The sequence below is a fragment of the Eptatretus burgeri genome, chromosome 11, assembly GCF_056783735.1.
Source record: "Eptatretus burgeri isolate ZD-2024b chromosome 11, Ebu_testis_v1, whole genome shotgun sequence".
NCBI lineage: Eukaryota > Metazoa > Chordata > Myxini > Myxiniformes > Myxinidae > Eptatretus > Eptatretus burgeri.
In genome coordinates, this window is record NC_140971.1 from 101,555,008 (window position 1) to 101,579,587 (window position 24,580).

At 43.3% G+C, this 24,580-nt stretch overlaps 1 protein-coding gene across 3 annotated transcripts in view; it reads left to right on the top strand.

Moving 5' to 3' along the window:
- Positions 1-13,305: 13,305 nt before the first annotated feature.
- LOC147017779 (palmitoyltransferase ZDHHC3-like) overlaps positions 13,306-24,580 on the top strand; it is a 146,971-nt gene continuing 135,696 nt past the window's right edge. For 2 of the 3 annotated variants that reach the window (XM_085847686.1, XM_085847688.1), the window contains exon 1: positions 13,306-13,637. The gene's annotated coding sequence lies outside the window, so the exon portion shown is untranslated. The remainder of the gene's footprint in view (positions 13,638-24,580) is intronic. The other variant, XM_085847689.1, reaches the window with a different exon arrangement.

The window sequence follows — 24,580 nt, forward strand, 5'->3', positions numbered from 1 at the left end:
TAGGCATTGTAATTACAGCTGATTTATGATTACTACAATATTTTGAATGTTGTTCTAATCGTTCTTTTGTATGAAATGAATTAAGACATCGCTTACAAGGATATATTTTGTTTGCTGTCCTGAATACCTGAGAAGAGATTAATCTTGATAAATTATTGATGTATGTGTAATGTGAATTCTTTCCAATACTAAAATATAAAAGATCAATGTGTGTTTCTTCATTTTTATAGTTGTTTGAAATTTTTAATATTTGAACTTTGTTTGTATCCGTTAATCCATATACATTAATAGAAAGATTATTCTTTTTCTCAAATTTAGGAATATCTGTTAGTGGCATTGGGAATTTAAAATCTTTAATGTCCAAGGTATTCTCATATTTCATATATTGTTTTACTCTTTCTGAATTACATTTTGGTGGATGTAAGTGAGCAAGAACAGACCAGAGAAAACATTTATTATCATTATTCTTAATATTAACAACTGCCTTCTTTCGTTTTATTTCTTTTGGTAATTCAATATAAGAAGAAGCTTTAAGAGGGTTTGATTTTAGAATGTGTATATCTAAAAAGATGATTTTTTTAATATTGAATCCACTTCCTACCACTGTATTATCAACATCCTCCTCTTGTCTTGATAGTTCTTCATAAACCCCACTATTCAAAAAATCTTGAAATGATGTTATAAAATGAAGATCTGTTCTCATATTAGGAGTTTGTTCTTCATCTTGTCTTTTCATATTCATTTTCACTCCCATATAAACCTTTAAAGTTTTCATTTCTTTTAATGTCTTTTTAATAAATTTTTCAACATCAGGTTTCACTATTTCAATTGATTCAACTATTGATGATGGACCGGGTTCTCCAAATTGAAAAATCCTTATTTTTATATGCCCTTTAAATGCCCCATCAGTGTTTTCAATATAATAGTCTCCCTTTACTTTAAACTCATTTTTCTTGTGTTTTTGTGATTGAAGATGTCTATTATAACTACTCTTCAAAACATCCTTTGAGCAGATATCACAATGTTTTCTTTCCAACTCGAGGAGATATTTTATGAAATAGATTAAATGTGTGTTGGTTCGGAGGTGTTTTCTATAATGTTTATATTCGTGATTACAAACATCGCAGTACGTTGTATTCACCATATTTATATAATAAAACTTTGCTTCAACTAAAATTTTCTTGATGAAAATTTCGTTTATTTTACAGGTGAATCTGTGCTTAAACTAAAATTTTCTTGATGAAAATTTCGTTTATTTTTCAGGTGAATCTGTGCTTAAACTAAAGTTTTCTTGATGAAAATTTCATTTATTTTACAGGTGAATCTGTGCTTAAACTAAAATTTTCTTGATGAAAATTTAGTTTATTTTACAGGTGAATCTGTGCTTAAAACCATTTTATCCTCCAACTTTTTCACTTAATAAATACAATGTTTCAAGACACGAAAGACAAGTTTCAATCAATCTCTTCATTTGTTAAAGATACTGAGAAATATGTCAAGGATGTAAAATTGAACAAAGATAAATATAACAACTATTGGATAAAAACAATTATGGTAAATAATATGAGTTCTTCAATTTCCTTCAGTGGAAGGGCTTTTAGTATACCTGGAAGAACATCAATTCAGGTATCTCTAACAAAAGTTTCTCCTCTCCTTCTGGCAATATATTCAAAACTAGAAAAAGCAATGAAACAAGAAAAGGTATCAAAAAATAAAAACCTTATGGATGAAGCTTTAGAAAGAAAAGATAAGACCATCTGTAATATGCAAGGAGAAAATTGTATTTTTTTCAACAACCCTAAAGATATAAATCCTGATGAAATAAAGGATGTTAATATATCAGGTGAAATGACATTTCGTTCAATTGTAGTTAAGGATCATTTTAAAATTACCTTTAATATATAAAATGTAGCAGTTGAATCTGTTAATGAAAAAATGTATATAGATATCGATGGTAATGTTTTTTCTACTAATTAAATGAGTCAATATTCAACTGAAGATTTTGAAGACTATGAGAGTGATTATGATACCAAGAGTTTGCATTCAAACGATAGTTATGACACCGAGAGTTTGTGTTCAAATGATAGTTATGAAAGTATAGATGATTCTGAAAGTATCAAAGATGATATCGAAGATGAATTTCAGTTTAAGAAAAGTTTTACTTTATAAATATGAATAGTTTACTCGATTTTGAGCCTCTTGAATTCCATGATTCTCCATATGACAAATTTGAGAATTGACCTGCGTGTGAAAGACGGGGATTAAACACAGAGTCAAAAGCCTATAAACAATGTATATTCTGTGATTATCTTCTAATTAATGATAATCAAAAATATAAAAAAGAAAATAATTCTTTTAGATTTACACCAAAAATGAATTACTTTACAAGATTGATTAGAGAAATGAATGTAAAGTACGAGGGTGATAACACACCTTTCCTTACAAGGGAAGAAACTGAACGTATTAGAGAAATGTTCAAAGGATTGTTGTGATATATTATTCATGGATGTGATTTTCAGGGAAATATCAACACAAGATATTGCATAAATAAAATAATGGATTATCTTGAAATTAAACCTGAACTTAGGATAAAATGTAGAGTTTTGAAAAAAGCCAATAATAAATTAAATAACCTGTTTTCCAAATATATAAATGAATGATTTTTTACCCATTTGGGAAAATAAGATAAAATTTAACAACCATAAAAATCTCCCAAATTCATTAAGATGCCTCATAGTTGGTTCAAGTGAATGTGGAAAAACCTGCTTACTTTTAAAGATGCTCCTCACTCCCAACTTTTTAGATTATGATAATTTAATAATTTTCACAAAGTCGAGTTTTCAACCAGAGTATCAACTACTCTCACAAGGTTTTAATGCTGGTCTTCAAAAAGAAGATATAATCGGTTTATTTAAACTTCAAAAAAACCGAAATGATTATAACATTGAAGATATAATACAACTATTTTGTGATACACAGAGATGTAAAAAGAAATCAAAACCGATAACTTGTATTCTGAGTGATAATACGGATGATATACCGTCTCCCCAAGATTTGGATAAATCCAAAAAGAACCTCGTTATCTTTGATGATTGTGTTAATGAGAGAAACCAAACGGTAATGGACAGCTACTACACAAGAGGGAGACATTCTTCTTGTAATTGTATTTATCTTAGTCAATCGTACTTTCAACTTCCTCGTCGTTCCATCAGAAACAATGCTAATACTTTTATTTTATTCAAGTTAAATTCAATAGATATAAACAATTTTTGGAGAGACAATTGTTCTACATTATATAGTAAAAAGGAATTTGGGGATTACATGAAACACACGACTGAAAAATATAAATATATTGTTGTGAAACAAGATGAGATATTAAATGATATTTTTCAATAAATAAATGGATGCGAAAGAAAGAGCAAGAAGATTTAGGGAGCATCAAGAGTTGGTTTCAAAAGTTGTAAAACAACAGGAAGACATAAAGAAGAAACGCAGACAAAAACTAACGGGAGAAGAAGCATTTGAAAGAAAACAAGAGAAATTTTTTAAACCACTTTTAAAAACTTCCCAAGAAAAAATTATAGATGTTTCCACAGTTCCCACAATAAAACATACTCCCAGAAAGCTCCAAATGTTAAAAGATTTCAGTCAAATGACGGAGGAAGAATTAGAGCATATTGGAGAATTAGAATATCATGATGAAGAATTATTTCAACAACTGGAAGAGATGAATCGACCCCCTGATTATATTGTGAATGCTCTTCAAAACAATGAATATTCAGCGGATTCAAAAACCAAAGCAGGACTCATTCCAACAGAACAACCAGCAATATTTCATCTTGTTCAAGAAAAGGTATTGATATTTAATGATGAATTAAGGTTCTTGAGTTCTGCTCAACCTCCTGTTAAACTAACTCCGAGATTAATGTTTCTTCTCACAAAAGATGGAAGACAAGGTTCAACTGTGAGGGATGAATCAAAGTATATTGATAAACCATTGGATATGGAAAATAATGATGATAGAGCATATATTGATCTGCTGAACACTCTAAATTATAGGGTTATTCTTTCTGGTAAAAGTAGGAAGAATGAGAAGGAGAAACACATTATTCAGGCTTTAAGTATCCTTGGTTCAGGTGTTAGTTTTCTTCCAAATGGCCCATCGCAATTAGTTAATAGACTGTTATTGTTGTTAGGCAGTAAGAAGGCTGGAAATAACAATTGTTTTAATGAAGCATCAGCCATTTTAGACCAGTTGATGAACATGAAAATAATTAATAAATATCAATATAAAGACATTTTATCTCATATTAAATAAGATGAGAAGCACAATCCTTAGTTTCAATTCCACAACAAGTGACCACACATCTTCATTCCCATACCCACTACAACTTGACCCAACAAAAGAATATGAGGCATCTTTATTGTCCATGGAAACTTATAATACCTTATTTAATATAACTGATAAAAATGACAAGTTTAGTTATAATCCCGGAAGTAGATACAAAACGATAACAGTCTGACCCGGAGCATATGAGATTTCTCAAATATCTTCCGAAATTGCTCGTCTTATGAAAGAACAGGGTGATGAACCAAAAAATATTGTTATACACATTCAAAAACATACTTCAAAATCAACGATTAAAGTTAAAAATAACTACAAGGTTAATTTCACAATTGATAATTCATTTAGAGAGTTATTGGGTTTCTCCTCAAAAAAATTGAAACTAATGGGACGTTTTACAGTGATAATGTCATTCAAATATCCTCAGGAATAAATTCGGTGTTAATTCACTGTGATTTGATTGATGGTGCTTATAATGATGGAAAAAAAACAAATACAATATTTTCATTCAGCGCATACTCAACCCCAATTGGTTATAAATTCAATATGGAACCCAAAAATTTGGTTTATCTCCCTGTGTCAGGAAAAACCATACACAGAGTAAATTTTAGGATAACCGACCAAGATAATCGTATGATTTCTTTTAATGGAGAAGTTATATCCATCAGAATTCACCTACGTGAAGTTTTCCAATAAATAAATACGATGGTTATTGTGAGGAAACACGAGTTGGGAAAATATAAAATAATTACAGGGGATGGGATGTTCCTTTCCCCATACTACAAGGGTGAAGGTATGTATCTTGGTAGAGGATACTATAAACCTAAGAGACAAAGGGGTGTTGGACATCAATTTAGAGGAGATGGGATAATTGATACTCTCATGGGTATTGGTTCAACTATTCTAAAACATAAAGATCTAATTGGTTCAATTGCTTCTGCTGTGCGAAATGTAGCAGGTGCTGTAAAGAGTATAAAAGATGCCCAGAAGGAATCTCATAAATTACAAGCAATAAAAGAAATTAAGAAAGGCAAAACTCAGTTGTCCCCCAAGAACGACAGAAAATAATTCAAATACTTGGATCAGGGTTTCAAAAGTTTTAACATCTTTTTTCCTAAATAAATGCAAGTATGGAAGCAATTGATAGTATCTATGATTTGGATGATACTATTATTATCTCAAACTCCACTAAAAAAGAAGATTACTTCAAGGTAAATGCAATAACTGGAACAGACTGGAATAAGAATGGTACAAAAAGTTTTGAAATAAATAATCAACAAACCTATTTGAATCTCTCCGAAAGTTTCTTGTTGTGTAAATTTAAATTCACTAAGGATGGGAATAACACAAACGCTACACTTGTAAATGATTTCTTCTGGAAAATGTTTGATAGTGTGCGTTTGTATATTGGAACACAAGAAGTTGAAGCGGTTGATTATGTCTCTGCTGTATCTGAAATGATGAAATTTACACTCTATACATTCAGTGATAGAATGGGAAAGGGGTCTTTCGAAGGTTTTATTCCTGATATGTCAACGTGAACAAACACAGACCCTGGATATACTCAAAGGAAAGGAATGTATAATGATGATACAAAAGCAGAAAATAGTTTTACTGTGGCAGTTCCTCTTAAAGGTATATTTGGATTTTGTGATCATGATAAAGTTCTGTATGGTCTTAAAATTAGATTTCAACTACAAAGGAATGATAATGAAAATAGATTGCTTTTTGGTGTTGGTAGTGCTTTTGGTGAACAGAATAAATTTGTAATTGAGGAAATGAGTTGGTATATCAGTGAATATACTCCTAATCTTAAAACAGAAGAGATGTTGAATAGAAGACTTAACTCAAAGAAACCACTCAGTGTATCATACCTCAAAAGAAGATGTCAACACGTTAAACTCAACCAAACCACTTACACGTGGAATTTGGGTGTTCTGGAAGGAAAGCCACGATATCTGTGGATCATTTTAAAAAAGCCAGATGGTGATACTGCGACTGATAAGAATAATGCATTGAGTGATAATGCTAAGGTGAAACAACTTCGTGTTTCTCTAGATGGAACATTTTATCCACGAGATAGATTGGAAATTAATTGGGAAAAAAATGATTTTGCTGAAGCATACAAGTCTTACCAAAAGGTGTGTGAAAGTAATGGAAATAAAGAACCTATTTTGGATATGACAGCATTTAAAAGTTTGTATACAATCTATGCGTTTGACCTGAGCGCTCAAAAGGAAACTATAAAGTCTAATCGAGTGCATACTTCCCTATACATTGAAAGAGGAGAGAGTGAAGAAGTTGATACATATTGTTTGCTTTTGGAAGAAACAGAATTACAGATTAATACAGATAATGGTGTGATGATTAGTCTCACATAATTTTTTGTTAAATAAATGAGTGGCAAAGTACCAACTGGGGTATATGTTAATCAAATCAATCTTCATAAACTATCATCTTGTGTTCAAAATCAAAAGCCTTGTACGATTAACATGAATACAATTCAGAGAAAAGGAGCAGTAAGAATTGATGTTTTGCTCACAAGAGAACAGGTTAAAATCTTGAATGACACTGGCTCACTTAAAATTAAAATGACAAAACCAATGTTGAAAAAATATTCAATAAGAGAGACGAGTGGAGGATTTCTCCCATTTCTAATTCCTTTATTTGCTGGTTTAAGTGCGTAAGAATATATCGTAAGAATATATAGGTGGAAATCTCATTTTGAAAAGGGTTTTACTAAACGATGGACGAAAGAACTTTTAAAATTGTTGATGTAATAGATACGGTTCCTTGGAGTTATAAGATATATGATTTGGAAGGGGAAGAGATTTTAGGTTCATTTTATTCACAGGAATTACAAAAGACAAAGATATATTGAAATTTTTTGACTCCGCCCACACAAAACCCACCCACATAAACCCCACCCACACAAGCTCCACACACACAAACCCCACACAAGCTCCACACAAGCTCCACACACACAAACCCCACACAAGCTCCACCCATATTCATCATATTCACATAATTAGTGATTAGTTAATTAGTTCCCCACACACAACATGTTTATTTAATTAAAAAATTATCCACCCATCCACACAAGCTCCACTCATCCACCCATCCACCCATCCATTTATCCACACAAACCTCATCCACATTCACCCCTCCCACATAAGCCCCACCGAAGCCCCGCCCACATAAACCCTGCCCACATAAACCCTGCCCACATAAACCCCTCCCACACAAGCTCCACCCACATAAACCCTGCCCACACAAACCCCACACAAACCCCCACAAGCTCCACACAAAAACTCCACACACATAAACCCTGTCCACATAAACCCCTCCCACACAAGCTCCACCCACCGAAGCCCCGCCCACACAAGCCCCACCCACACAAGCCCCACCCACACAAGCCCCGCCCACACCAAAGCCCCGCCCACACAAGCCCCTCCCACACAAGCCCCACCCCCCCTCATCCCCCCTGTGCGCCCCCCACCTTTGACCCACCACCTCCCTCATCCCACCCCCACCCTTCCCCACACACACACACATGGGGAGGGGAGGGGTGGGATGAGGGGGTGATGGGTCATTGGGGGAGCGCACCTACCCACCCTTCATGTCTTAATCCTTTTTTTGAAATTTAAAATCAAGTAATTGCAAACAAAACAAATATAATTAATCAAAATTGTAAATATTAAATATTCATTTGCGAGAATGTATAATCTTTCCCAGCAATCTTCTTCAGATGTCTTGTGATTTTGAAACTCAGACACCATATTCTGTTTTGAAACAAAAAGTGGATAATAATTAGGTTTTATAAAGATAATTACATGGTAATATGAGTAAGCCTGGTGTTGGTTCTAAGTTCAAACCTCGTTGACCACTGAATTAACACACCAGGAGGCCGACTCAGCCTGTCATCCTTTCAAGGCCAATAAAATGAATTCCAGTGTACTGGCAAAACCGCGTCCAAACTAATGATGCAACCAACATAAGACGACATTCCAAAGAGAGAGTGATATTAATAAAAGAATAACCAAATAATAATTCAGAAACATTTACCTCCAGAAAATCATGTGTTGTACCAGATTGCTTCAACAGCTGATGTTGTGTGATAGCGCTGAAAAAAAAAAAATAATGAGTCAAGGATGTAGATGGAGAGACAGATAGAGAGAGGTAGGTAGAAAGACAGACAGAGAGAGATATAAACAGACAGGGAGAGATAGAGAGAGACAAACAGACAGGGAAAGAGACACACACACACACACACACACACACACACACACACACACACACACACACACACACACACACACACACACACACACACACACACACACACACACACACATATACACACACAGACACACATATATATATACACACACACACACACACGTGTCTCACCATTGGTTTAATTCATTCGAGATCAGAGGCCGTGATAAGACTTCGTACCAGTCATTATAAATGTTTTTCAATTCTCTTCTAAAATCATTGACCTCTTCAATAAGAGCATTCATTTGATGCACCTCATCGTGATATGTAAACTCCACTTCTTCCAAGGACCTGCCAGGAAAAAATATATATTTTCGCATTATCACGATTTAATTTATAATCAATTGCTTCATTGTTCAAAGAGGAAACCATACACAAACTTACCAACTTTGTAGTGAGCTGTTATCTTCATCGGAAGAGAGTGAGTCCACGTCTCAGTTTTTTTTTACCATTGGTACAAGATGGCAAAAAGATCAGAGGCCGTGATAAGACGTCGTGTCAGTCTTTAAAAATGTTTTTCAATTCTCTTCTAAGATGATTGACCTCTTCAATAAGAGCATTAATTTCATGCACCTCGTCGTGATATGTAAACTGCTCTTCTTCCAAGGACCTGCCAAGAAAAAAAAAAAAATATATATATATATATATATATATATATATATCAGAATTATCACGATTTAATTTATAATCAATTGCTTCATCGTTCAAAGAGGAACCAACTTACCAACTTTGTGTTGAGCTGTTTTGTTCGCGGAAGAAAGATCGCTCATGTCTCAGTTGTAAAAATGAAAATCCCGTCTGGCAGAAACTTTGTCTGGCGAATCACTTATAAAGCAACGATGAGGAGATTGCTTAATCATTGGGTGTGGCCACAGGAAATGACGCTTCAGGAGAGACAGCTTGGAAAATAACTGGGAGATATATTCTCAAATTGTATGAATCATTTTTAAAACATAGTTAAAATACCCTAAAATGGTTTTTATTCAAATGTTTTCAGTTCGTGTTCTGAGATAGAATATAAACATGAGACCTTGTCTCACAGAATAGTTCCTGTCTTTTTCACAGCATGACTGTCCAAAAACACTTCCTCATTTTCACAGCACGACCGTGTCAAAAAAACACTTCCTCATTTTCACGGCATGAACTGAAAACATTTGAAACAAAACTTTTTTTATGGCATGGTTTATACACAAAAATGATTTGCAACTCGGGCGGTGGTCAGATGAGAGCATTAAGAGAAGTTTATCATTTCGTAATGGCACAAAAGGGGTATCTTAAAAAATATAAAGATTCAAATGTTTTGTTTTTCAATATTTTAGATGGGGATTATTGTGCAAAGAAAATTAAACTATTGAAAGAATTTGAGAATGAACAAATGTTTATAGGTTCAATGAGTGAGCTAAACAATATGCATCGGTTATTTGATAAAGAGTGTCCCGGGGCTTAGACGTTTCAGATATTTCTTGAGAATCACCTTTAACAAATCTTTATCTTGTTGTATGGGTTATTTGAAAAAAAGTGTCCCCAGGTTAAAAGGGGAGACAAATAAATATACCTTGGGATAAAAAGGGGATTTATTTTTTTAGGGGGAAAAAAAGAAAAATTTCATGGCTGAAAATCCCCCATTCATTTACATGGGGAAAAGTGATCCAGAACCAGTATTCTTTCCCTACTCACCCCTCGGTAGTTGTTGCAGTCCTGGCGATGACCTTCCCTTTCCAGAGAGGGACAACAAGCACCCTCTTCCAGTCAGTTGGAATGATGCCTGTGCTCCAAACAGAGTACAGAACTGCATGCACCGATACAAGTACAGCATTTCCACCAGCCTTGAGAAGTTCAGCATGGATGCCACATATCGCAGGAGCTTTACCCACTTTCAACTGTTTCACTACAGCTTGTCTTTCCACAAACGAAGGTGGCTCACAGTTGATTGGAGGGTCAGCAATAGGGATAGTAACTCTCCTGACATCGAACTCAACAGCTGGTGGGTCAGCTTGGTACTGCCGCTTAAAGTAACCGGCCCAGCGGGCCTTCACTTCAGACTCCTCTGTCAAGAGCCTACCACTCTCTGCTCTCACTGCAGTGCTCCAAGGGATGGGCTTGGATGAACGTAATGCGCGAATTCCCCTGTAAGTGGGACGAGAATCATCTGTCATGGGTGATGCTCTACCCCTAACAGATTCTTCGCACATAGGCCTCCTTGTCCACCCTCAGTGCACGTACAGTTTTACTCCTCAGCTCCCTGAACAGCTCAGCTCTGCCATTTAGCCTGGCCCTGTGACTCTGGTCAATGGTATCCAGTGTCCCTTGAGAGACAAAATTCTTCTTTGCCCTACGGTGAGTTCCAAGACATCCACTGGCAACATCAAGGACGGTGGTCTTGAAGGCACTCCACAACTCTTCAGGGCCTCCCAAAGCACCCAGACCCCCCAAATCTCCACTCAGCCTGTTCGCAAAGTCCTCAGATACCCTCTCATCCTTGAGCTTGCCAACATCCAGCCTAGGCTGGAATGGTACCATTCTCCCAGATTTAAGGTGCAGCTTTAGTGTTGCTACCACAAGCCGGTGGTCAATATTGAGGAACTGAGCACTCCAGTCGACCCTGCAGTTCTGGATCATCCTCCAGCGACCATCAACGAGGACATGGTCCATCTCCTTTTCCACGCCGCCAGTTTTGGAGTACCAAGTCCAGCGATGAGCTTGTGGGAGCTGAAACCATGAACCAGCCACCCTAAGTCCATGACTTCTTGCAAAGTCAAGGAACTTCGTGCTATTCTGGTTCATAGTTCCTGACCCATGGGGACCAACACATGTCTCATAACCATCCCTATCAGTTCCAGTCGATGCATTGAAATCCCCCAAGACTAGAAGTGTTGCTCGTCTGGGGCACTGATCAACCACAGACTCGAGCATGCCACAGAATGCATCCTTCACGGTGAGATCACTCGCCTCAGTCGGAGCATAGACAGAGACCAGGGAAATGACACCTCAGGAGTGACGAATCCTCAGTCTCATAATACGCTCGTTGACTGGTGTTGCCTCAATTATCATTGGAATCAGCTTATTGGACACAGTTGGAGTAACTCCTTGGGCATGGTAACCATCAGAGTGACCAGACCAATAGTAGGTGTAACCACCCACCATTATCTCGCCACAATCCAGTCTCCGAACCTCAGAGAGTGCTGCAATACCGATGTCCAAACGCTTGAGCTCAGATGATAACAGAGACAGGTGATCATCCTCTCTTAGGGATAGGACATTCCAGGCACCCACCTGAAGGGACTGCCTCAGGTTAACCCAAGTCGACCGCTGTCTGGTGGGCGACGCGTCGGCACCACTCCGACACACTCTCCCGCAGTCTGACCCAGAAATGTTACCCTGTGGTTTCCCTCCTATCATCAAAGATTGGGGGTCCCAAAGGCTTTGCCCCAATCCCATCATCTGGTGAGCTGCCCTGCGAAGGGAAGCTGCACAGGAGGTACTCCCACGGAGTGGGTTTTCAGATTTTTTCGCGTTTGTGTGTTTTGCGGAATGAAGGGTTTTACGGTGGCCGGAGTGCAAATCCTGCCACCAACCTTCTAATAAAAAGTAACCCAACTGCAGGAGGACATCCGCAGACACAGTTGGGCACTAGATATGGATGGCCGTTGGCTCACAAGGAGCTCCTCCGCCCTTTGATTTGAGATGGAGACTTAATTCCTTTGTACCAGGTCTCCACAGAGAATCCTTGGCGATTGCTGGTCAGACTTTGTGTCCAACGAGCGGTTGCTGAGAGAGACTCAAATGAGATTTGTTACTTGCATAGTTTGTGAGCATCAGCTGTGGTTTTGTGGACATGTGGCTCGTTTTTCTGATGCTGATCCTGCTCACCAGATTCTCTCAGTGAGGGAGTCTCGTGAGTGGAGGAGGTCAATGGGCCGACCACGTGCTTCGTGGTTGCAGCAGGTTAATCGGCATTTCAAGGAGATGGGGATGGGCCAGTCATCTGCCTGGGGGATGACCAGACGGAGGCCCCTGGAGTACCGGTGGAAAGTGGACGCAGCAACGTGCTGCTCAGGTGCATGCTTCCATACCTGAGCTCCCCTTTCCCCCTCCCCATTTCCTCCTCCTCTCCCCCTTTCCCATCTCCCTCCCCTTTCCCCCTTTCTCTCCCCATTTTCCCCTTCTCCACTCCCCTTTCCCTGATCCCCTTGCCCTTTTCTCCTTACCCCTTTCCCCTACCCCTCCAACTTTTCCCCTTTCCCCTCCCCCTTCCCCCCCTTTTCATCCTCTCCCCTTTTCTCCTCCCCTCTCTGTTGCCTCCCCTTATCTTTTCCCCTCCCCCTTTCCCCTCAACCCATCCCCCTTCCCCTTTTCCCTCCCCCTTTCCACTCCCCTTTTCCCTCCCCCTATCCCCTCCTCACCCTTTCTCTCTCCCTTTTCCCCCTTCCCCCTCCTCCCCTTCCTCCTCATCCTCCCCTTCCCCCTCCTCCTCCCTTCCCCCTCCTCCTCCTCCCCTTACCCCTCCCCTCCTCCTCTCTCTCTCCCCCTCCTCCTCCTCCCCTTACCCCTCCCCTCCTCCTCTCTCTCTCCCCCTCTTCCTCTCTCACCATTTCTCCCCCCTCTCCATTTCTTCCCCCTCTCTCCATTTCTCCCCCCCTCTCTTTACCCCTTTTCTCTTTACCTCCTCTTTCCGTCCCTTTCCCTACCCTTTATCTCCCTCTGTCTCTCTCCTTTACCTGTCCTCACGCTTACCTTCTCCCTCCTCCACCTCCACAAGGGTCTCCGGACGGGTTTAGTGTGATCGTCATCACTGCATCACAGTAAACCTCGAATGACTTGTTTTTTTTTCTCTGTAAGAAGTTATTTATGACTTGCGGAAGAGAATTCCTTTTCCGTGAAAGGCTTTGTCTTGGTCTTTCGTCAATATTCATCATTATCAGGAGCAAGAACAACCGGTTCAACTTTTAAACCGCGACCTCGGCTGTTCACAAATTCCTGGAGTGAATGTTTCCTCATCGCTGACGGAAACTCAGTAAGTATAAAATACAGACATTCCGACCTTTCCAGCACACACGAAATACAAATGACCGTTTGAGCTTCGGTCGGATGATGGTATCGTTTGTACACTGATATTGCTCTGGTAATCTGAGTACAGTACCGATTGTGTCCTCTGTCTCCGTGTACAGTACCAATTGTGTGCTTCTTAGTCTCCGTGTCCAGTACCGATTGTGTGCTTCTCCGTCTCCGTGTCCAGTACCGATTGTGTCCTTCTCCATCTCCGTGTACAGTACAGATTGTGTCCTCCGTCTCAGTGTACAGTACCGATTGTGTGCTTCTCCGTCTCGTTGTACAGTACAGATTGTGTCCTTCTCCATCTCCGTGTACAGTACAGATTGTGTCCTCCGTCTCAGTGTACAGTACCGATTGTGTGCTTCTCCGTCTCAGTGTACAGTACCGATTGTGTGCTTCTCCGTCTCGTTGTACAGTACAGATTGTGTCCTTCTCCATCTCCGTGTACAGTACAGATTGTGTCCTCCGTCTCAGTGTACAGTACCGATTGTGTGCTTCTCCGTCTCAGTGTACAGTACAGATTGTGTGCTTCTTAGTCTCCGTGTCCAGTACCGATTGTGTGCTTCTCCGTCTCAGTGTACAATACCGATTGTGTGCTTCTCCGTCTCGTTGTACAGTACAGATTGTGTCCTTCTCCATCTCCGTGTACAGTACCGATTGTGTCCTTCTCCATCTCCGTGTACAGTACCGATTGTGTGCTTCTCCGTCTCAGTGTACAGTACCGATTGTGTGCTTCTCCGTCTCGTTGTACAGTACAGATTGTGTCCTTCTCCATCTCCGTGTACAGTATCGATTGTGTGCTTCTCCGTCTCCGTGTACAGCACCGATTGTGTGCTTCTCCATCTCCATGTACAGTACCGATTGTGTGCTTCTCCGTCTCTGTGTACAGTATCGATTGTGTGCTTCTCCGTCTCCGTGTACAGTACCAATTGTGTGCTTCACAGTCTGCGTGTACAGTATCGATTGTGTGCTTCTCCGTCTCGGTGTACAGTATCAATTGTGTGCTTCTCCGTCTCCGTGTACATTACCGATTGTGTTCTTCTCCGTCTCCGTGTACAGTACCGATTGTGTGCTTCTCCGTCTCCGTGTACAGTACCGATTGTGTGCTTCTCCGTCTCCGTGTACAGTACCGATTGTGTGCTTCTCCGTCTCCGTGTACAGTACCGATTGTGTCCTTCTCCGTGTACTGTACCGATTGTGTGCTTCTCCGTCTCCGTGTACAGTACCGATTGTGTGCTTCTCCATCTCCGTGTACAGTACCGATTGTGTCCTCCATCTCCATGTACAGTACCGATTGTGCCCTTCTCCATCTCCGTGTACAATACCGATTGTGTGCTTCTCCGTCTCCGTGTACAATACCGATTGTGCCCTTCTCCTTCTCCGTGTACAGTACCGATTGTGTGCTTCTCCTTCTCCGTGTACAGTACCGATTGTGTGCTTCTCCTTCTCCGTGTACAGTACCGATTGTGTGCTTCTCCTTCTCCGTGTACAGTACCGATTGTGTGCTTCTCCGTCTCCATGTACAATACCGATTGTGCCCTTCTCCTTCTCCGTGTACAGTACCGATTGTGTGCTTCTCCTTCTCCGTGTACAGTACCGATTGTGTGCTTCTCCTTCTCCGTGTACAGTACCGATTGTGTGCTTCTCCGTCTCCATGTACAGTACCGATTGTGTCCTTCTCCATCTCCATGTACAGTACCAATTGTGTGCTTCTCCATCTCCATGTACTGTACAGATTGTGTCCTCCATCTCCATGTACAGTACCGATTGTGTCCTCCATCTCCATGTACAGTACCGATTGTATGCTTCTCCGTTTTCATGTATAGTACCAATTGTGTGCTTCTTTGTCTCTGTGTGCAGTACAGATTGTGTGCTTCTTAGTCTCCGTGTACAGCACAGATTGTGAGCTTCTTCGTCTCCGTGTACAGTACAGATTGTGTGCTTCTTAGTCTCCGTGTACAGTACGATTGTGTGCTTCTCCGTGTACAGCACAGATTGTGTGCTTCTTAGTCTCCCTGTACAGTACAGATTGTGTGCTTCTTAGTCTCCGTGTACAGTACCGATTGTTTGCTTCTCCATCTCCGTGTACAGTACCGATTGTTTGCTTCGTCTCTGTGTACAGTACCGATTGTGTGCTTCTCCATCTCCGTGTACAGTACGATTGTGTGCTTCTCCATCTCCGTGTACAGTACCAATTGTGTTCTTCTCACTCTCCGTGTACAGTACCAATTGTGTGCTTCTCAATCTCCGTGTACAGTACTGATTGTGTGCTTCTCCTGTTATGACTCTCCACTCGGCCGAGTAAGATGACAGAGTCAGATGAGGATCCTCGAATTACACGTTTTATTTCCGAAGACCACACGCATGCGGAATGTGACTCAGTGACCCTTCAGTCAGGCTCCCCTGAATCACATTAAGAATATGCTTCAAAACAATCACATATATAATCACACAAAGCAAAACTGGGTGTGGACTAAAAGTGTAAAGGAAAAACTGGGTGTGGACTAAAAGTGTATGCTAAGGGATAAGGAAACAAAGAAGTAAAAGAAATAAATGTGGCAGTGGGCTTCTTTCCCCCCTCCCTCGGGCCCTAGGGGAAGTTGAATCGGTCAATTCTCAGATATGCAACCACAGTTTCCAAGCCACCTACACAACTCTCAGATATGCAAGCCTTGCAAACTAATAACTTTCCTACACTCCTTCACTAGCACCTGCTGATAACAAAGGCAAAGCTTTGGTGATCACTGAGAATAGGAATGTGTGGGCAGCATACACTGAAGGAACAATTCCACAGTTCTCTCCAAGGTTGCACTAAGGGCACACCACCACAGAGCAACAGGAAGGGTGATAAGGGCTTAGTTTCCAAGAAACAGGAACAGCTGGGCTCTGTCCAAAAACAGTGGGGTGCATGGAACATTGGTAGCCTGAAACATTTAAAGCAACATTTTAAAGCAAGGTTTGAATAATGCACAGTTACAAGCAAGGTTAGAATCCTGACAGCTGATTAACACACAGCTAATGGTCCAAAATATGACCACCTAACATATCATCATAACAGTTTCCCTCCTTGGTCATATTTTGACCATTCCCAGCCACACCTGAGACTCACCGACCGAGTGGACCCCTATTTGGTTCCTGTAGCAGCTACCCCTAGGCCCCCGCGCCTGCCAAACGGGATTTACGAATGCCGTGGATAGCCATCAACATTCTCCAAATGAGAAGTCCCCAACTGCCGGTGGTTCAGGTTAGCTTCTGTTACCATTGTCTTCCCCCTTTTGTCCTACCCACTGCCACATGCCTCCCGTTTAAGCTGCAGTGTATGAATTCAATGCTAAGTCCACACCATATTAACATGTAATACTGTTCTATGTTAGCAGCAGTGGTAATACTATTGTTTAAACAATTATACATAAGCAAGTAGCAAAAGTAGTACTCAAGGCACGGGTGTAAGCTCGTCCAGCGCAGGAGTCACATCTTGCACTGGAAGGCAAAACAACACGCACTCTCTCCTGGGTTAGTTATCTGCTTCAACAAGGAGGAATGGTTGTAAACCTTGGCCTAGGTCCACGTGTATGATGTCCCCTGAAGGCCCTGGTCGTCCCCCTCCCCATTACTGGCCAAGTCGTCCTCAACAGAGAGTTCGCTGTTAATTATTATAATGGCCTGGGTGAGGGGTGACGCTGCGCAGCACTTCTTCAAACAAATGGTAATGAGAAGTTTGATTAGAAACACCCCAAAAATTACCACCACAATGATTAAAAGTACTGACCCTATTAGTCGCAACAACCAACCTCCCCAGCCCTGGAAGATCGACTTCCACCATGCATAACCTTCCTCACGTTCCACTCGATTGCTTGTGAGAACTTCCACCACCTTTTTAATTCGGGCCACCGCACGATTAGTTATGTCCTTCGGGTCCGGAATCCAGACGCAACATTCTCCTTCAATCATCCCGCATACCCCTCCTTGCTCTGCTAGAAGCATGTCTAAAGCTACTCTGTTCTGCATTACCATAGCGCGCATTGATACCAACATCTCTGTTAATTCTGTATAGTAAGCCATGGTTACATTACCTAAATATTCCAAAACTTGCGAAAGCTCATCTAACCTAATGCTATTAATAGTAGTACCGGCATGTGGCATGAAAAAGCCAAGAGCCTTCTCCCACCAGGTGCCTTTGATCACCCCTAAGCGCTCTGATACACCGGCCCATCCCTCTGGATCCCCTGTCTCTGATGCGCTGCGTCGATGCCGTGGTGGTGCAGGGGTAGGGTAAAAAGTGGTCTTAATTCTGCTATCCGGAACTACTGAAGCTAAATAACAACTCCCTTCCCACCCTTTTGGTAGGTAGGGGTAAGCCTTGTCCCCGCAAACCAAGTGAATGCCTTTTGGCGGGATCATCCCGTTGTCATGGTGTAAGGCTGCTTTTATTGTGAATGTTACTTGCTCCTCTACCTGGGTGTCCGGGTTAACAGCGATGACTTCCTGGTCAGTTGATTTCGGGAGGGGAAGTTGAATCTCACATTCTGACTTTCCCATTCTGTTTGCTCCCTGTCCTGTAAAACAGACTACTCCCCTGGTGTTTTCTACCCATAGGGGAGATGGTACCACCATTACATTAGCACTCGGATTCTTCTCTGCATAGACCCGTTGTGTATAATCACGGGCTGAGGTCTCAACTTCGAGCCCTTCTACTGGTCCGGTTACATGATTGAAGATGGTTAATGGTAGTACGGAAAGAGGAAGTCCGGTCACGAGGCCAGATGGTGGTTTAAGGCACACCCAGCACTCACTCCGGTTCTCAATGTTTGCTATCTCTGTGGTTAGGGCTACAAAGGTATTCGGGGGCCTTGTTGGTGACTCCTTTCTTTGTACAGTGAAGTGTATCCAACTACTCCGTGCTGTGTGGTTGCTCCATAGAACGCGGCAATAGTATGCCAAATGGGTGTCGTCTGGTACTTGTGGAATTCTAGTTATCAGACTCGCGTGCTGGCCCCATTCATATCCATATCTGGTGGAGGACCCCTTCTTTACTTGTCTCGCCACTGTGTGATCCTGGCCTGCTAGTAAATGGTACCATAGGATGGCTGCAAGGCCCTTGTGTCGGTCTACCAGGTCACTGGACCCATCTGCTAGGATGCAGGGTATTTCTATGAGTTGTTGAGGTCGGAGCAGCGGTACCTTTATGTCCTTAATGTTCGGAACCATTGACGAAAAAGGTTGGGTGCGGTTAACTGAAAAGACTCTTACTGTGTCTAACTCCTTGTTATGGGTTGTCCCAAAATTTGCATATTTGCTTGCTGTCACCTCTCTTGGTACCCCTCTCCTGCTACGCTGTAAAGAAGTTGCTAACTCACTCCCGTTTCCCCTTTCGTGGTCGAGGTGTAGGAGGCGTGTATGGTTCTCGGGGTCTAAGGCTGTCGGTTTGCTGCCTAGTGACAGGCCGCCCTCGCACAGGAGCAGCACTAGCACCAGGAGTTGCATGTTGTGTCGTCAAAGTTCCTGTCGCTGTTTCCTGTATTACAATGTGGTTGTCGCTTAAACCTGCCTGTTCCGCGTTTGGCAGGGTGCCTGGTCCAGGTTCCGGCTCCACGTCTGGCGGGGCGTTTGGTTCTAGCGCTGGTCTTTCAGGGTCCCTGTTGTCTACGTTTTCAGGTCCCGGGTCTGGCGGGGCACCTGGCTCTGCTTGCAGTGGGTCTCCCTGTACTATCTCTCCCTGTCCTGCTGGGCTGGCCCCGTCTTGGTTTGGTGGCGGTGGAGGGGGTCTCTGTAGAGTTATCACGTCTTCCCCCTCGTCGTCGTCTTCACTATCCCGGTAAAAGACTGAATCGGACACAGCCGGAACCTCTGCTGGGGTTACCTCCTCCGGTTCCCTAGTTTCAGCGGCTTCCTTGGGTGCTCGTTTACAGTGTGAGTGGTGTATCCATGCACTCTTACCCCTCACTTTGACGGCCGAGAGCGTGGTCAAAAGTACAGTGTAGGGCCCGGTCCACTTGGGTTGTAGGGCGTCCTTCCGCAGGAACTCTTTCACCCAAACTCGTTCAGCAGGTTGGAAATCATGTAACGGGTCTCCAGCAGGTATCGGCAATGCTTCTTGTACCTGTGAGTGAAAAGCCCTAATGGTAGCAGTGAGTGTTCTGCAATAGTTCATCATTCCGTCAGTCATACATGCCAAATCCCAATCTCCCATATCTGGCGGAGCCGAGACCGGTAACTGTATAGGACGTCCTGTTATTATTTCGTGGGGCGAGAGCCCCCTTGTGGCATTATTTGTTGCCCGCATTTTCATGAGTGCTATCGGCAGCACGTCTGGCCAGGGCATTGACTGGTCCTCGCAGAGTTTGGAAAGCGTCTGCTTTAGGGTTTGGTTCTCTCTTTCTACTGCCCCTGCTGACTGGGGGTGGTACGGACAATGCAGTTTCTGGTTGATACCCAAGCCTTCGGCTACTTTTTCCATTACTTTTGCCGTAAAAGACCCTCCTTGGTCCGAGGATAGTCGTGTTGGAATCCCAAATCGCGGAATTACTTCCTGTAAAAGTAGTTTGGCCACTGTATCAGCTTCCTGATTGGTCGTGGCGAAGGCCTCTACCCACTTAGAAAACATATCCACAATTACCAGCACATATTGGTGATGTTTGTATGCCGGCATTTTTATAAAATCCATCTGAAGGTGTTGAAACGGTCCGGACGGGGGTGGGTGTGCTCCCCGTTTCTTGGCGGCATACTTCCTGTTATGTCTACCACAGGTCGCACAATTGCTAACCACCTCTGTTGCTGCTGTTGTTACACCTGGGGCATTCCAGGTTTGACGAATAATTTCCGCCACCCCTTTTATTCCCATATGGCCCTGCGCATGTGCAGTGAGGGCGAGCCATGGTAGCAATATCCGGGGTACAAATGGTCTATTTCGCTCATCCACCCATACTCCATGTATGTTTTGCTTTGCACCCTCCTTCACCCTCCATGATTCCTGTTCTTCCATAGTTGCGGAGACCTGCAGGTCCTTCAGCTGTTCTTGCGTTTGTGGACCGTCTACCATTTGCTCCACGTAAAGTTCGGTCGTTGGTTGTGGGTTCGCCTCCTCCTCATCGAGCACTGCTTTTGCCGCTAAATCTGCTCTTTCATTGCCTTTTGACACTTCATCTGTCCCTCCTGTGTGAGCTTTGCATTTAATCACTGCAATCTGTTGCGGCTCTTGTGCTGCTCGTATCAGTCGTTTGATCAAGTCCCCATGTCGGATAACCTTCCCTGAGGACGTCTTAAAGCCACGCAAGGCCCAAATGGCAGCGGAGTCATGTAAGATGCCCCAGGCATACCTAGAATCTGTGTATATGTTCAATGTCTTACCCGCACCCAGCTCACACCCGCATATCAATGCTTCCAGCTCAGCTTGTTGGGCTGAAAATCCCTTTGGTAACAATTGTTTCCTCAAGGTGGCGCTTGCGGTGCATACTGCAAAGCTAGCGATGGTTCTTCCCCATCGGTTCTTCCTCGCCGCTCCATCCACGAACAGTTCCAATTCTGCATTTTCGATCGGGGCTTCCTGTAGGTCACGCCTAGCCTTTGTCTCTTCCACCAGCACTCGTTCACACACATGTGCCTCTCCCTCATCGCCCGCTGGCATTAGGGAGGCTGGGTTCAGTGGCGAACATCTTTCGATCGTTATATTAGTTGCCTGCAACAGCACCAAATCATGTTGAACTGCTCGTGCCGCTGATATATGTTGTGTCTTATTTTGCCGTATCAGCGCCGCCACATCATGCGGTACCTTCACGGTCAGCGGAGAACCCAAAACCAGTGTCGCTGTTGCGGTTACTGCGTATTGCGTTGCTGCTACTGCCCGTAAGCACCCAGGATAGGCGGCGGCGACCGAGTCCAAATGACTACTGTAGTACGCAATCGGCCTATTCTTTCCTCCGTGTTCTTGCGTCAGCACCGCTTGGGCGAACCCTCCTCTTTCATGGACGAATAGAGTGAAGGGAAGATCATAGTTCGGTAGCCCCAATGCTGGTGCTTTTGACAAGGCCTGTTTCAATGTTTCAAAGTCTTTGTTCGCACCATTCGTCCAGGAGATCTTATCTCCCTCTGCCTCCTTTACCATGTCGTACAGTGATCGCGCCCTAACTGCATAATCAGGGATCCACTGCCGGCAGTACCCCGTCATCCCGAGGAACCGCCGCAATTGTCGCAATGTAGCGGGTTTTGGGTGCTCTAGGATTGTCTCCACCCGTTCAGCTCCGAGGCTCCTCTGCCCCTGTTCCAGTATATGTCCCAAATACGTCACCCTTGGCTGCGAAAACTGTAATTTGTCTTTGCTGACTTTGTGGCCCTTTCGGGCGAGAGCTGTTAACAACGCTACAGTGTCCGTTTCACATTTCGTTTGATTGTCCGAGCATACCAACAGGTCGTCCACATATTGTATCATGACTGATCCTTCCGGGAGCTCTATGTCCTCCAGGTCCTCCTTCAGAGCCTGCGAGAAGAGCGTTGGACTATCGCAGAACCCCTGCGGAAGTACAGTCCAGGTGTATTGTTGTCCGTCGTAGCTGAAGGCAAACAAGTGTTGCGACTCTTTGGCTAGCGGTATGCTAAAGAACGCTGAGCACAAGTCTACCACGGAAAAATGCGTCGCAGTGGACGGCACCCCTGACAGTATCGTAACCGGGTGTGGCACCACGGGAAAGGACGCTTTCACACACTTATTCACTGCTCGCAGATCTTGTACGAACCTCCATTTGTTTCCTCCGGGCTTCTCCACCGGCAGGATTGGTGTGTTACATTGGCTCTTAGTAGGTATTATCACCCCTTGGTCGCGTAATGATGCTATCACCGGAGCGATCCCTTCTATTGCCTCTTTGCGCAACGGGTATTGAGCCACTCGAGGCAGGGGTACCCCCTCCTTTATCTGGATAGACACGGGCGTTGCGGCTAGCACTCTGCCCACGTCATTCGGATGTCGTGTCCATAATTCAACAGGTACTTCCTGTAGTCTTTCTTCCGTTCTCGTTTCCCTGTTTGTCTGGCGGCGTGGCCTTTCGCTGTTCATCTCATGCCTTTCTAACATACATGACAAAATTTGATCAGGTAAGCATACTTTCCATCCATCCCCCCGTCGACTGGCCTGTAAAGTGCTCTGGGTTTCACTATCCCTCCCTGGTGGTTCCGAGGCACATCTCAACCTGGTCAACATTCTTCCCAGTTCTTCGGCACTATGACCTTTACCGACCGCCATTGAGACGTGCGGGGTACGTCCTTCTCTGTGCTTCATTAGCTCACGTTCCTTGTTAGTTAGCTCCACCTCCATTGCCGCTCCCTCTTTCCCGATCCACAAAGTGGTTGTCATTAAAGTGCGTGTGGTAGCGTACTCTTCATGTACTCTGTCCGAGTAATCAAAATCCTGCCCTGTTTCGTCATAATAGACCGTACAGTGTAAAGGCAGTTCCACTTCTTTCAATTCAATGTCGTTGCCACGCAACCATTCCTCTACGTCCCGCAATCTTTTCGCACTTTCCCAATCCCTAGTCAGTTTATCTCTCCCCTCTTGTGACACAACCCGCAACCAATAGACTACCGGTCCGAGTTCGGTCATCATGAGGGTCATTACTTCCTCTTGCAATGCCAGCGGAGCATCTATGAAAACTCCGTCTTGCTTGCATGTTATGGTACATCCCATTCTGCACAACAAATCTCTTCCTAACAAATTCATCGGGGTGTGTTTGGCTACCAAAAATGCATGTTCTCCCCGCAGGGGACCTACTTCAATTCGTAATTTGTCCGAGATCGGGATATCCTCTCTCCGTCCCGAAACCCCCACCACACTCACTGACTCACCTGAGAGTGGCAGGTTCTTTATCTCTCCTTGTTTTAGTGTTGACCGGGTGGCCCCTGTATCTACCAGGAATGTTACTTGTCTCCCCTCTACGTTTAAGGTCGTGGTCAATTCCCTTACATTCCGCGTTTCCCTTTGCGGAGCCACCACGGTGTCCTCATGTCAATAGTTTCTTCCTGCTGTCTCCCTTCTCCTCTCATACTCTCTAGGGGCGCCGTTGGTCTCTCTTGCTGTTGTGGTGGCCGCGAGCCCCAGCCTCGTTGTTTAGGCGGTGCCGGGCAGTCCCGAAACCAGTGCCCGGATTGACCGCAGTTAAAGCATTCTCCCTGTTTTTGCGGCTCCCTCTCTCGGTTCCAAGGCCTCCGCTGGTCCCGTTCGGCTTCATACCGGGGTTCCCAATCTGGATTTTCCCAGCGAGGCCTGCTTTCCCTCTCTTCGTATTTACGGCTTTTCAATTCAAGATTTCTTGCAACTAGAGCTTGGGTATCTTTCTTTCCCCTCCGTTCCTCTTCTCTCAGAGTCTGCCAAGCCTGTCTTGCCCTTTCAAACACGGCATCTACGTCAGCCGTTTTCCACCCTGGCATGTCCGCTTTCACCTCTCGCCTTACTTCGTCACACAGTCCATCTACGAACATAGTGTTCAGGAAATGGAGGGGCGTCTGTGCGATGTTAATAAATCCTGAGTGCAGTTCGATCTGCTCATACAGTCGTGCCTTGTACTCCCCAGGTGATTCCTTGGGATTCTGTGTGACATCCTGTATTGCCTGCCAATCCATTACCCTTGGGGCCATTTCCGCCGCAAGTTCTTCCATCAGGGTTTGTACTCTTCCTCTGTACAGTGCCTGTGCTTCCCGGTCGGCTCCCTCCGGGTAATGTCGATTTAAGGTGGTATCTGTTTCTCCTTCCATTTTTACACTCCAGGCTGCCGCACGCCGGCTCCAAACCGCACTGGGCAAGACTGCAGTGCAGATAAACCCTATGTCTGTCCTGGTTGCCCCCTGCATTTTTATCTGGTCGTGTAATATCTGAATGGCCCTTCTCGGGTTTTTCTTTATACATTCTTCCATGCTAGCTTT